This window comes from Anopheles gambiae, chromosome 2 (assembly GCF_943734735.2).
Source record: "Anopheles gambiae chromosome 2, idAnoGambNW_F1_1, whole genome shotgun sequence".
NCBI classification, from domain to species: Eukaryota; Metazoa; Arthropoda; class Insecta; order Diptera; family Culicidae; genus Anopheles; species Anopheles gambiae.
In genome coordinates, this window is record NC_064601.1 from 4850241 (window position 1) to 4864583 (window position 14343).

The 14343-nt window shown below is 48.4% G+C and overlaps 1 protein-coding gene across 14 annotated transcripts in view; it reads right to left on the bottom strand.

Annotated features, from left to right (window-relative positions):
- The window catches only part of LOC4577187 (glutamate-gated chloride channel), a 90275-nt gene extending 76372 nt beyond the window's left edge, over positions 1-13903 (bottom strand). For 5 of the 14 annotated variants that reach the window (XM_061663561.1, XM_061663556.1, XM_061663563.1 and 2 more), the window contains exons 1-2: positions 13719-13888; positions 11387-12081 (exon numbers count right to left, since the gene is read on the bottom strand). The gene's annotated coding sequence lies outside the window, so the exon portion shown is untranslated. Of the gene's footprint in view, positions 1-11386; positions 12082-13718 lie in introns of all 14 variants that reach the window. The other 9 variants (XM_061663564.1, XM_061663568.1, XM_061663565.1 and 6 more) reach the window with 4 other exon arrangements.
- Positions 13904-14343: the final 440 nt, after the last annotated feature.

A 14343-nucleotide genomic window follows, 5' to 3' on the forward strand; every position in this document is an offset into this window, starting at 1 on the left:
TCATATAAATTAGATATTAAAATCGTTGTTTTATGGGTCAGTATGTTCTTCTTGTTCGTTCCGGGTCGTGCTGTTTTGAATAATATTAGAGTTAACTGTGTTTTACGATTGAACAGTATATTTGAAAGAGAATTTTTTATTCTAACTTCAATATTGTTCAAAGAATAAAATACTAGTTACATGTAGATGAACACATCATTCGTTTCCCCCGTACAAACGAAGCTCCTTAATCATTGTAACCCCCAGCGTTCAACCAAATAATCATGCTAAATCACATGCATAAATGAATACTGATCCAAAACGAGCAGTAATTAATCAAACTTGGCCAAACGAAGCTAGAAAACAAGCAAACGGCAACCCTTTCGCCAAACAACACACACACACACTGGCACTACTACTTCCGCCGATTTACATTCCAAATATTGGGTTGGTCGGCGATGGTAAGGAAATTAGTTTTGACTACACTACTCACACACACACACACACACACCCATGCACCACACTAAGCGTGATGCATTTTTAATGAAACAACACGCAAACGAAGTAAGGGTGCCGCATGGTTAAGGCTAGCCGCAAACCTGCCAGTTTCGCTTCCGAAAGCCTCAAAATCAACACCGGGCAAACCCGAAAGACTGGGCGCCTCCATCAAGTGAGCCAATTTTGGGGATGGAGACGCCCGGTACCGCATTTCCGATCGAAGGAGGCATCGTTATCGGATGCTACCTCACGCTCCCACCTACCTACCTCCCCCGCAAGCAAAACACGAAATGATTGAAATGTAAACATTAAGTCAAATCTTGCCTTCCATTAGACGAAACTACTGTCACCGTGAGCGGAATCATGTTGCGAACATAGTGGGAAGTGTTTCACCGTTTGGTGGGTGTTTTTTTTTTTTTGGTCCTGGTGGTGGTGGTAGGGGAGGTAGTGTAACCATGTTACCGAAACATCCGGAGTGGTTGGGGCATAGAACCACACCGATGAAGATTGGTGTGACTAATTTATGAGGTGCGTGGCGACCGGGGTTGGCACGCCTATCGCGCAGCGCCGTAACCATCATCGCAACGGAAAGGAACCGGGGGACGGGGAGGTGGTAGAGGCTTCATAATAGGTGAAGCAAATTAGCGATCATTTTCCGACAGCGAAAGCGAATACTCGCGCTCTCGCACTCGCCGGGCGCTTGCACCTTCGTCAATTTGTATACCGTTTTTCGTAGGCGCCGCGCACACACCATCCACCATCCAGGACACTCCCGACACCGTCGACGATAGCGACGGTGTCGAAAGGAGTGGAAAGATTTGCACAAAATGTCACCAGGTGGCGTGGGAGGGGGGGAAGAGACATGGGAGGGTTGAGGCAGGTGCCGCTGGTGAACCGTGGGCCACAAGATAAACTACCAGTCCGTGGTTTGGCGCACGGTGGCAACAAACGGTGGGCTGCGCTTCGCCGTTTGGGAAAGGGGTTTTACATCGTGTGGCCGTTAATAAATCAAATAAATTGCTCAACCGATGGTGGAACAATTATGAAGCACATTATGAAGGATTGTTCGGGTATCGGGTTGCGATTGTTTGCAACTTTGCCGGAGCAGAAGCAGAAGCAGGCAACGGCAGCAGTCGCACCAGCAGCAGCAGCACCAACAGACCGATAATGTTACGCTCTTTGCCTTGCGCGTTCGCACCATTGAACTTTGGCCCTCGACGGTTGGCGGAGTTGATAAGGTGCGTTGTTAATTAGGCTGTGGTTTTTGCTATCGCTGCTACACCGGTTCGTGCCGGTTGAGACCGGATGGTGCGTTAAGTGCTTAAAAAATAGCATCCACCATCCGTCCCGCGCGCCCCGGGGTTAATGATGATGGCGGTGCGATTCGCGACGTGGAGCGTGCATGGTGGGTGGGTGGGAGTGGTAGGTATCCTTTTAGCAACTGGCCAAACTACCTTTCCACGAAAGGGAATGATGAATGTCGGCCCATAAATGTACGAAACGCGTGTTTGAGGTTGCGTTTCGATGATGAAGCAGCAGGGTCTTGTGCTCGGGGAGATTATTATTCGTGTTGTTTAAAGGTGGCCACCAAACGCGTCCCACAAGGTGTGTGTGTGTGTGGGCAGGAACAGAAGTGAGAGATTGTGTTATTTTTTTTTCTATATCATTTTTGTTACTTTGCTCCCACCCACTTTGCTTTGTCTGTGCTTTATGGCGCTTAGATATGCTCCGGCGTGTTCCGGTGCGCACAAAGCAGGTGCGTTCACAATGGCTCGCGCGCTCGTCAGTTATAATTCTCGTTAATGAATTAAGCGTTAAGAAGGTGGTGGGAGAGAAAACAAAACAAAAAACAGAGCGAAAAGTTGTGGAAATATGTGTGCGCGTGTGTGTGTGTGCGGCTCGTGTTGCCATTACCGATCTTTATTAATAGCAAAGTGGGGCTTCATTGTTATCAGGCACGGTGAAAGTATCACATTTATGTTTTCGCGCAAAGTTTGATCATTAAAACCGACCGGTAGGGAGAGAGTGCGAGAGAGAGAGAGAGAACGGTAGAAAAGGTTGCATAAAAACATATCGCGAAGGAACATATCGCGAAAAAGGAAGTCATTAACCGAATGAAAGATTGATTACGACGCTTCGTGTTACGGGAGAGAGAGAGAGAGAGAGAGAAAGAGAGAGGACGTATTTTTCTTTTGAAGTTGCGCCATACGAGGTTTGATTTACGAACGAGCTGTACAATTGTTGAACCTGGCCCTTCACATGCACTCAGCACTAAGATTTCGAAGCCAAAAAAATCCGTTTCCCTTTTGGAATAACACATGCATATACCTTTCACCTAACCTTTTAATTTTATAACACGCAAGTGTGTGCGTGTGTGAGAGATATAATAATTTCCCCCCGACGCCTAACAAGCTCTATAAAACGCCACCGTCTAAGCGCAACACCTTCATCGGTGAAAAGATTTAATGACGGTTTAAATATGGCTCGTGAAAATTATTTTCTCACTTTTCGTCATAGCGCCACACCACCCAGGGTAGGGTGGGTGGAGGTGGAAAAGAAAGAATGTCTATTCCCCCTGTCATTTTAAATTAGATGCATCGTAAATTTGGTGCGTGAAATTAGAATTCTCTCAGTGCGTGTGTGTGTGTGGGGGGGGGGGTGCCAACGGCGCCACGGTTTTGTTTACCTTTGGGCACACTGTATTTTTTACTTGTCCGCCTACAGCTTTATTCGGGGAAATAATTTCACACAACGGATGGGATTAGTATGGTAGATGAAGTGGCAGGTGGGGGAATTAAATTTCTATGACTAAACCTCTCCCCCGCCGGCTTTTGAATGTTATGATCCGTGCATTTTGTTTTGAGTTTTCATATCAATTTAATCATTTACGTAATAGCTCTCGGTTCTTTGTCTTTGCAGGCGAGTTGTAGCCATGCAAAACCCGTAAATGGGTACGTCTGGCAAAGTAAAAATATTGTATTGTTTCGTAATAGAATTAGTGGGGTAATTGGGCGGAATTGGATCCATCTAGATAATTGGAAAAATGCTATTAAAAAGTATGAGGGGGGGGGGGGGGGGGGCGATCTTAAACGCAACAAAATAGAATATGGGAAATGTGACTGCTGTGACTGCCATTTCAGGTATTTTTATTGATTTGAAAAGTAACAAAGATTTTGTTTTGCTTTAATGATAGATATTTGCTCGGTGCTGGGCTTCAGCCGTACATTTTTCTATTTTTAATGTGTCAATAATAAAAAATAATGCTTTTTTTGTGAACAATTTCAATGGCCAATATCAACAAAGCCTAAATGGACTAAATGTATTAGCAAAAAAAAAAAAACAAAAGATTTCCGAGTAATCGTTTTGGTTTTTTCTTATCATCGTCCTGTAGAGAAATATGTAAACATTTAAGGAAAAACCCATTTCGGTTAAAATAAACACACCTTGCCGTCCGCGAAACTCCCCCATTCCACCCCGCGCGTGTGTGTGTCTAGTTGGTTTGTTGTTCTTTAATTTTACTACAGCAAATTCTTCATCTGCGTTACACACCCGCGAGCATCTCGCATACAAATCGAATCATAACAAAGTCACCGAAACACCGATGTAATGTGACCAACAAATCCATCATCGATATACCGATACTGTTTGCTTGTCTCTCTCTCTCTTTCTAGTTCGTTGTGTTGTTTTGTTTTCCCGCACCAACAAGTCCAAACAACGAATGTTTACGTCCCATTAGTAGCTGTACCCCTGGATTGTGGAGACGCAAGAGGAGAAACTTCCTTTCCCTCCCCGGTACGACGTGGTTGGAAAGACGTTTGCGGTGTTGGTAATTGCTGGGATCAGACAACAATTTCAAAAGCGGCCCGACAGTGAGAGTAGAGCGACGGGCGACGGCTTTAATAATCATTTCCGTGCATTAGCGCGACAGGAAAAGCCCCGCAGCGTGATTGTTATTGTAGCGAAAAATTGGGCAAATCCCGCGCCTCCCCGTGGAAGGTTTTAAATTGCTGCGCGGGTGTCTTTCTAACCGACCTGACCCGCGGGCATCTCCCAAACCAGAGTTGGGATGAAGTGCAGGTTGAACTATTTTTAAAAGCAAAAATTCACATCACACGGCAGCAGTAGCAGCAGCACCACGACGGTGGTTTGTTGATCTTTGCCGTGGTCGGGTCGGGCTCTCGTGGGATGGAGGACAGTATTTTTAGCACCACTACACGCGGACGAACGCCGCGGAAAATGTCGCACATTTGGGCGAGCAAATCGAACACCGTCACCGTCAGGAGCGCATCGTGGAGAAAGTGACACACGTCGGGGGCATGCTGTACGACGGTTGAACGAACTGAATGAAGAGTGAAAATTGCATGTACAAAACGGATTTTAATCCACACACACACACACGCACACACACCGCTCGCGGATGATTGCTGCTGGATTGGATCGATAGCACAGTTAATTAGCGAAAAGCACTTAAGCCTTTTGGTGTGGCGGTAGTGTCTCCTTCCCATTCCAAAACCAGCGACTATTCAATTCAAAATCTCTCCCCGAGATAATAGGCCCGTTCTATTGCATTAGATGGCTTAATTCGGCATTAAACTGCACATGTGGACACTACTGCACACGGCTGCATTATGCCAGTAAAATTAGATGCAATTCAGCAAGCAGCTCAGCTGAAACGCATTCCCACAGATGCATCATCATCACCACATGGTGCGGATTTCCCACCGGCAGAGAGGGTAGGGTGGTGGTATTACTACCACGCACTTCCACTTGCATCGTGTAATTAATACCTCTCTCGCCCTTCTTACGCGTTGCGGTGGAGATACTTCCGCTAAGTGTTCGAAAATCGTGCTTATTAATAACCCAATCAGCACCACGAGACACGGAACTCGGGGCATCGCTTGGCCTTTCTGGTCCTTCGCACTACCCTGCCTGACCGTGTAATCGTCTTCACGCGCGTGTGTGTGTGTTTTTGTTATCCCACGCCGTTTGTTGACGCAAACGAACGAGCGGAAGATGGCTGAGCAAATGTAGGTTAGTACATCGCTGATCCCATATCTCGACGAAACAACACAGTGAGCAGCGAAGATGATGATGATGACCACCGTTACTGCATTACTGCCCCACACACCATGAGGGGTGCAAAGGGGGAAAGGGCGGACGGAACAGTGACCGGCTCGTTACGATTGCTCGGGACGTGAGACCTTCGCACGCTGGTGTGCAATTTTACAGCCTGTCTCAACGGCTTGCAGACACCTTGGCGTCGGGCCAATAGGGCAATCTCTTTCGGCGGGCGGGACGAATCGATCGCAAGTGGTTTTTTTCCCCTGCTGCCGCACATACCCTGCCGTATAATGTGTGTACTAAGCGAGGAGGAGATAAAAAAGAAGGTGATAGAAAGTGACAAAAATTGTCGGGGCTGATCGTCGTCTCGGCAGCGACGGACGTGCAACACACACACACACATTCAGCCATAGGGAGAGAAGGGGAGGGGTTTTCCCTACTCGTTCATCTTTTTGCCGTGTTGCACGTCCCGAATCCTCTTTTGACACCTGTCACTTAGCGTGCTATTACATTTTGCTGCCGCTGTGTGGGGATTTTGTAAATGGGATAGTGTGGGAGCGTTCCTTCTTTTATTTTGCTTGTTTTGTAACTTTCTCTAACCGCTTGCATGTAATTTATAGTATATTTCTGCATCACTACATTGGTCGGGTTGGACATTCCCCCTCCCCATTTCCTAGTGGAATTGAAACTCAACCACAGAAATCCATTTAATTTTGATACAAAAAAAGGCAGTTTTTTTATACGTTTAATCGGAAAACTTTCCTCTCTCGACGGTGGTGCGAGAGATGGTGGTAAAAGAACGAGTTTGCTTGAACGATTTCAGCAAACTACGAAATCGAACTTGTGCTTACTCATCGAAATCAATCAACACGTTTCATCACATTGCCGTTTCTACTTTTGAAGCACGTTACCAAACGCCAGCATAACGAACGAGCAGCGCGCAGTAAGCATTAGTTGTGATGCCAAAAGTTTTACACCTGCACGAAGGGGAAACGATGGGAACGAGGTTCCAAAACGGATAAGCTTCACCTCAATGCGCTGATTCTGGGGAGCTCGGTTTCTGCTTCACTACAATGGTTTTGTGTAGCGCGCGCTTCGCTTTGCTTGCGAAGAAATCCGGTTCGAAGGACCAAAATTTCGCCATTCGCCAGCACTTTTCGAGCGTGCACCAGGATTTACGTGGACGTATATATGTGTGTGTGTGTGTTGTTGGCGTCTATTTTCAAAATCGATTAATTGAGCCTTTAAGTCGATAAATCTCTTAATCCACCCACCTCGCGAAAAGCGAATCGAGCGAATGTCTTTTTATGCGGTACGTGTCAAGATGATCGATTTTATTGAATGATGATGATGATGATGGTGTTCACTTTGATAGACAGCTAGCTGGAAGCCATTTCTAACCTCGAGCATGAAGCGCATTCGACCCGAGTGTATGCGAAAAGAAAACATCAAAATATATCACTTCTCTCGCCATCGAAGGTGGATGGAAAATAATATTTATTTTAGTGCTCTCGAAAGGAATGTAAATTTCAAAATAATAGTATTAAGTGCTTTTCTGGTCAATGGCAAGATGATGCTTATAAAAACATCGGTTCACAGCGTCCGCAACACACACATCAAGGGAACCAGCACCGGAGCATCTCCATCAAATCGTCATTCGAGCCATGGGACAGAGCAGAGTGCAGCAGGCCCCAGCGCTCAGCTCAGGGCCGACCGATCCATCCTTCTCTATTCTCTGCTCCAAATCCGCTCTAATCCTTATGCGAAAACATCAACATCCGAGATTTGCCGTTCCAGCGCGTTGCGATTCGTGTCCCCTTCTCCCTTCTTTTTACGCCGAGCGCGGCGGACGGACACACCCAAGTGATCACTTTTTGATGACAAATTGACGATTGACTCGACTGGGTGGGAGGGAAACGACCGGAACGGGAATATGAAGGTGAAAGCGGAGGGGAGGTTGCACACAGTCACACCAGAGACCAACGCGAAACATTCATTGGAGGGCGCTCGACAGACAGAATCGACAGGCCGGATCCAGGGCCCGGGTCGCTAAGTGTACCGGAAGTGTCGTGGCGGAGGTGACGACCATGCAGCTAGGGCAACATTATTACCCATCGGCGGCAGCGTGTGTATCCACTCGACGCTACGCAAGCAACAAGGGGCAGCGGCCTACAGTAGCAGCAGCAGCAGCAGCAGGCGCAGGCTGCATGCAACAGCAAACACACACACACACACACACACACACACACATACATTCCTTATGATTTGCTTTTCCGCCCAGCAACCACCGCTTGAGAGTGGTAGGTTGCTATGGGTTGCCGTGATTTTTCGCCACCACCACCACCAACGGTTTCGGTCCATACGGAGAGACCTTTCACCGGATGCGAACCAGAGACAGCACCACCAGCAGCAGCAGCAGCCATTTTCTCTCTAGCCTAGACCAAACCATGCCTCAAACGTCGGGCGAGTCGCAAAACGCAAAACCGAATAGGGAAATAGGTAGAAGAAGAACGTTTTGCTATGTTTATGATGGATTTCGCTATCAATATCGCCCTGCCTGACGATGGCTGTGTGTGTGTGTGTGGCTGAGTGAGTGCGTCACACGGGAATCCATTTATATGTGTGTGTGCGTGTCCTTTGGGGTGCGTATGTGTGAATGCGATAGTATTTATTTATTGCCATTTCACAACATTGTCGCTGTCGGCGCTCTACAGCAATAACAACAATAAAAATATTCTTCCTTCTCTCTCTCTCTCTCGCACAGCGCCACACATACAGCCACATAAACGCACCTAACAACATAATTTTATCGCTCTCTTTCTCTCTCGCTCTATCTCTCTTTCGCTCTCTCGCACACACACCCACAGCCAGGGGAGCGTTTTCAGGGAGAAAGAGTGTATGAGTGTGAGTGTGTATGTGCGGTGCTCTCGCTTATCAATCGGTTTTATTTGCTGTGTCGTGCTCTGCATCCCTGTCCTTATCTGTCGCTATGGTTGGGATGGTGGGGCTTTTTTTCTTCTTCTACTTCTCTATGTTCAATATCACTTCAGTTCGGTCGCTATGCTCTGTTGTGTGCGTGCCTGGACTATCCCCGTCTGCCAACACCCCTCCCCCCCTCCTCTCTCCCCCCCAGTTGTGTTCAACCTTCGTTGGAGGATGGATGGAAAATTGATTTTTAATTACTCCACCCTCAACACTCAACGAGGGGAGGGCAATGGGAGTTGGAGTTTTCGCTGCGTAACAGGCATAGGCCAGTAGCGAGAGGAATAAAGAGGCGGGAGAGTGATGATGGGAAGGGAGCAAAGGCTGTGCAGCTGTTTCCTTTGCGCGGCTTGTCGAACACGATCATGAAAAGCGGCTCCAGAAGATTTTCCAAGGTTTTTTGATAAATTGTTTTGCTGTGATTTTTATTCATCATTCGATCGGGGCGAGGATTTCTTTACAATTAAGCATTTTTCTATTATTTTTCGACCTGTACCTGTACAGTGTCTTAAACTGCTGCTTTGCATAACAAATCGCAAAGAAGCGAATGAGGGGATGAGGGGGAGGAAAAATCGTGACAAACAAGCACCCATATCGAGCCTGTTATAAAACCGTCCCCGTCTCCATGGCAAACACACGGGAGCTCGGTGGCGCTGCGGCTCTGAGTGTATGTGTGTGTGTGACAGGTAGAAGAATCCGCGAGATGAGTCTCCTTCACTTTCTTCCTCCCTGCTTTTCCTGCTCCCCCTCCGCCCCTCACCCATCATACCTTCTCTCCCTGCCCGTTCGTCAGCGAAACAGAGAAAGAAAATAGCTCAATTTTCTCGACACGCACACACACGCTACCTTCCCGCCAGTGCCACCCGTCGCTGGTAGGGAGGGAAAATATGAAGGATGAGAACGTTACACGGCCGTTACATATATTAACTGTGTGTGTTAGCTACCCACCCAGCGGGTACACACCCATACAGGCGCGCATACTAGCGTCAGCGGAGAGTCTGTGTCATCCGTCAGATGGGATGGAAGGGATTTGCGCGCTCACAGATGATAGCGAAGGGATGGCGAGGATGGCTTTTTGCCCAGCAGTGAGTCCCCCCCCCCCACGTTTTTCTCTTGCAAAACTTACACAGCACGCAACGCTGTGAGGAAGACCAAGAACGGCGTGAAGCAGTGAACGCGCTTTTACCACACAGCCACATAAACAACGCGCTGTTTACTAGCTCTCTTTCCCTTGTTTCCCTCCATCCCAATTTTCGGTCTTTCTTCTTCTTACGCGCTAAACAATAGCACGAGGCGTACGGCGCTCCCCAACCAGAGAGAGAGAGCGAGAGTGCACTTCGGAGAAAGCAGTAAACAGTGAGAGAATGAGATTGAAGGAGAAAGAGAGCGAAAGAAAGCCCAAGGTTTTGGTTGCTGGGCGTTTTGAACTCATCGCAGCATCCCGCGACTCTCCTCACCCACCCCCTTGCATGAGGAGGACGACGTGCAAACGCGTGTAGTTGTGCCGCCAGCTCCAACAGCTTGTTGTTGGTTGTTGATAACGCTCTTTCGCTCGTTGGTGTTGGTGTTGGAGCAGCAGCAGCAGCAGCAGGAGCAACTACTTCATTGCCCGTTGCTACGCGCTGCTCGGAACCATTTCACTCTCTTGCTCTCGTTCTCGCTCGCTCTTTCTCCAGCATTTCTCCAGCAAACACAGGGCCACATCCCTTGGTGATGATCGTCCATCGCCCGTGGTGATGCTTTGCATACTCTGGCCTTATTTCTTACGTCAAGCAAAACAACTAGAAGGGAAGTACAAAAAAAAGAAGAAAACCCGCTCATACAGGGATTTCAACCCCCTTTCTCCCACTCTCAACGCTATTCCCCTCCCTCCAAAAAAAAAAAAGGGATAGCGAAAGGGAGTCGGATTTCTGGCCCGGTTTTTGTTTTGTCATTCATTTTTATGTTTGTTTGTTTTTGCTTCGGGTTCTTATCGCTTTCATTTTGCTGCTACTTTTTGCCCACTTTTTGCCCGCTCAACGCTCAACCCTTTTTCTCGCTGCTCTGCGCTGGTAAGCTGTGAGCCATCTTCCAGGCCCGGTGCAGCTTAGCCGCAGATGGAGGATGAAATGTTTAAAGTTTTATATTTTAACACCTTTAGGGGGTATGGTCCCGCGGCTGGGTGTGCTGCTGCTGCGTGCTGATAGAGCGCGAGGTAATGCTAGTGTGCCATCATCGGCACGGGGTGTGTGGCCGGGGGTAGGACCATGTGGTGTGGAAAATTCTTCAGATAAAACCCCTTTTCTAAATGAAACGCAACTCAAGCCTACCTCGGCTTTCACCGAGGATGTGAAGGATACGAGCGGTGCGTGAGGAAAAGCCAGCCAGCGTGTGTACTATAATACGACTATCAACGCGGGGCTCAACGCATTGGGGCTGTGTTGACTGACACAACGGCACACAGTGTGTGCGCTCTAGCAACATCATTAAATAACTCAGCCAAGCATACAGCAGCACACACACACAGACACGCACTCTTGCTTATACAGCCCCTGAAGTAGGGGCAATTGTTTTATGACTTCGCTTTTCATTCTAAACCACTCGAAGCAGCGCTGAAAGCTGCGTAGAAAGCCCTCATCTACCTCTGTCTCTTCCAACGCTTTCCCCCGTTTCACACCGTTTGCGGTCACTGTCGGAATTCCCTTCGCATGTGTGATGTTTTGCCCCACCAGACACGTGCCCACCCACACACAAACCCCATGCCCACCTACGCTCCATGGAGACGCCTGGTCTTTCATTCGCTTGTTTATTTTTTGTTCGTTGGGCTTGCGCTCCGTTTTAAAGGAAAAAGGGGGGCGCAAAAGGTGAAGATTGATCTAGCCCTTACCTGGAAGATGTAATTTCTTTGGTCTGCGTTTTAGAGGTTTTCCCGTGTGTGTTCCGCTTTACCTGCTGCCACCTCTCGCACTGCTTGCTGCTGCCGCCCGCTGCCCTTTACGGTTTGTGTGTATCGATAAATTGAAACGTGTATCGGTCGGGGTTCGGTCTTTCGCCGACTTTAAGACCCTTTTACGTCAAGCACCGTACACACACCGACACACCGGCGCACATACACACACCGACACTGCCACGCACACACACGCTCTCACACACTGAAACACCACCAGCACATTCTTTTGCAACTTTATCGTGGCTTTTTGGGGGGGGGGGGGGGGCTACTGTTGCTGCTGCCGCCTCCGCCGTTTGCTATACCGAACACACGTCACCCAGCACTTTACCACGACCCTTCAGTCGTTTCGGGAAGGGTACATATGTGCATTGAAAACGGTACTCTGTGATGTATCAGCGAACGGTTTTCCCGCTGATAATGAATATGAGATTGGGTTTAGAGCAAGGCGCTTAAATGACTGCGATGATACTGCGCTGTCCGCTGTATTATTGTCCCCCGTGTTTGGTGAAGCAAGCACTGCAGATTCGGTACAGTACGCCTTCGTCGGGCTGGTAGCTGATTCACGCACTAATCGGAAACACTCACTCACTGTGCGAAACTATTTTAATAAAGCTCTACACCTCACAGCGTACCTAAAACGATTTCGATGCAATCAAAAGGAATAAGAGAAGAGAGGGCAATTACAATTCATAATCTTGACTTGGCAAAGTATTTTCATTTCAATCACCCCTACACAGCGGCTGCAAAACAAATCCAAAAAAACATCACAAACACGCTCTATGTCCGTTTGTTTTTTTTTCCTTTTAGAAGGAACCTCATCAAGGTCCAACGAAAATGCTGAAATTAATTTGCCACAACTTTTTCGCTATTTGTTAACAGAAAAAATAGCTCAAATTCATCAGTTTCCATCCATCCATCCATACATTGGCATTGACCATCTGGCATTCTGTGCGCTTACCTGCCGGCCGCAAGTCAAATCATATAAAATGGGGAAATTGTTTTGATCCAGATACGGGGCTCACCCACCGCCACTGGCCACTTGCTGCGAACCAAACCGAAAGGACCAAAACAACAGCGTAGGAATGTAATGAAAACTGGACTCTCTGGACCAGGGCCAAAGTTTTACCATCCGGCGGTATTCGCTCTCCCACTTTCGGCATACGCGAACGCGTGGGAAGGGTAAAAGGCAATCTTTAGCCCCACAAACCAACCAAACCACACACACTCTCACACACCGACACACATTGGGAAATGCCGATAGAAGGACGCATTTTTGCTGAACTCTAGCGGGCTGTTGGGCTTCCCTTTTTTTGGCATTATACCTTTCCCTTTTTGTTGCTACCAGGGGGTTCCGCTCTGCTCGACCAGCGACGGGAAAGGTCGGTTCCACTCTTCCGTGGAACCACTTGCGCCTTGCTTTGATCTTTGATCAGTGAAGTAAATGGGCTTTTAGAAATCGCCCATCCATCGATCGGAAGGATGCCGTCCGTTTTTATTTTTATCTTCTATCTATTTTGCGAAGAAAAAGCGAACAACAGGGCCACTACGACGCCTTACGGTATGCCTTTGCCAGCGGCCTCCTCGCGCCTACATTCGCACACGCAAAACAAACCGTGTGCGCGTGTACGGCTGTGTGCGTGTGTGTCTCTCCTGCCGCTCTCACGCTGTCGATTTTTGATGGAACTTTTTTATCTTTCTCATTATATACTGTGCCCCCTCCCCCCTCGCCGCCGTCACTGTGACACAGTTTTCCCCCACCCCCCAAAAAAGGGGTAGTAATGTGATTGTTTTTAGCACACTCTGTAGAAGCTGCTTTCAGCATTAAAGTAGGCGACGGCGCGCGAGTGTTGTTGGAGAAGCTTTTCTCCGGTTTTTCCCTACGAGAGCAGCGTTAAAGCGCACCCAACCAGCTCCAGATCTTGTTTGCTCCAGTTTCGGGGAGGGAAAAGCGAACAAAAAAGCTAGCTTCACTACCGATTCGACTTGAGGCCGTCCGAGTACGGCGGCACACAGCAGCGCACAACAGCGCGCTGAACAGCCGAAACATCCCTCCCAGAAAACTGCTGACTAAGACTGCTGCTGGCAGTCTTGTGGTGGGGCCTTGATGAACGATTGGCAAAAAACGCCTCAAACACCGTTTCTAGGGGCCTTCACTTCACTTGTAACTAGCCGCCACCACCACCACCACCCCACTCACACACGCACTGTTCGGGGCTTTGCACTGGTTCGGGCAGAATGGCGGGGGAAAGCAGAACAAGGGAAAACTCACTGAGTTGAAACGCCTGGCCACACTGCCACACTGCCACACACACACTCACACTCTGGTGGAGAGCAGCTTTCGAGCACTTCCGACCAGTTCGCAACGCAGACTACACCTGACTGAAATCGATGGTGACCAATTTTTGCCCTGGATGCTGCTGCTGCTGCCTGCTCGGTGCTGTCGATGTGAGTCCTGTGCGAATTTTGTACTCGCGGCCCCGTCGTGCTGTATGATTGGCGGGTTTGGTTTTTCTCCCGCGAACGAAAGAGAGCGAGAGAGTGAGAGCGAACGAAACCGCGTGGTGTGGCAGATTTCTGGTACCCCAAAACATGACACCCCCAGAGAGCCGGACAGAGAGAGTGAGAGAGAGAGGGCCGAATGAGATGAGGATGGGGATTGTTGTTGTTGTTGTTGGTTCGCGGCTGCTCGTGAACTCTGATTTTGCTCATCTTGGTTGGGATCTGCTCGTGCCCAAATTTGTTGACACTCTCACGCACACCGCCTTCAGTCTCTTTCTCCTTATGAGCTCTCCCTATCTCTTGCTCTCGCTCTCTTGGGGGGAAATCTATTGTGCTTTGTACGGTACGCTCTTGGTGTTTGGTGGGTTTGGTCCTGTGTTGCTAGCGGTAAGAGG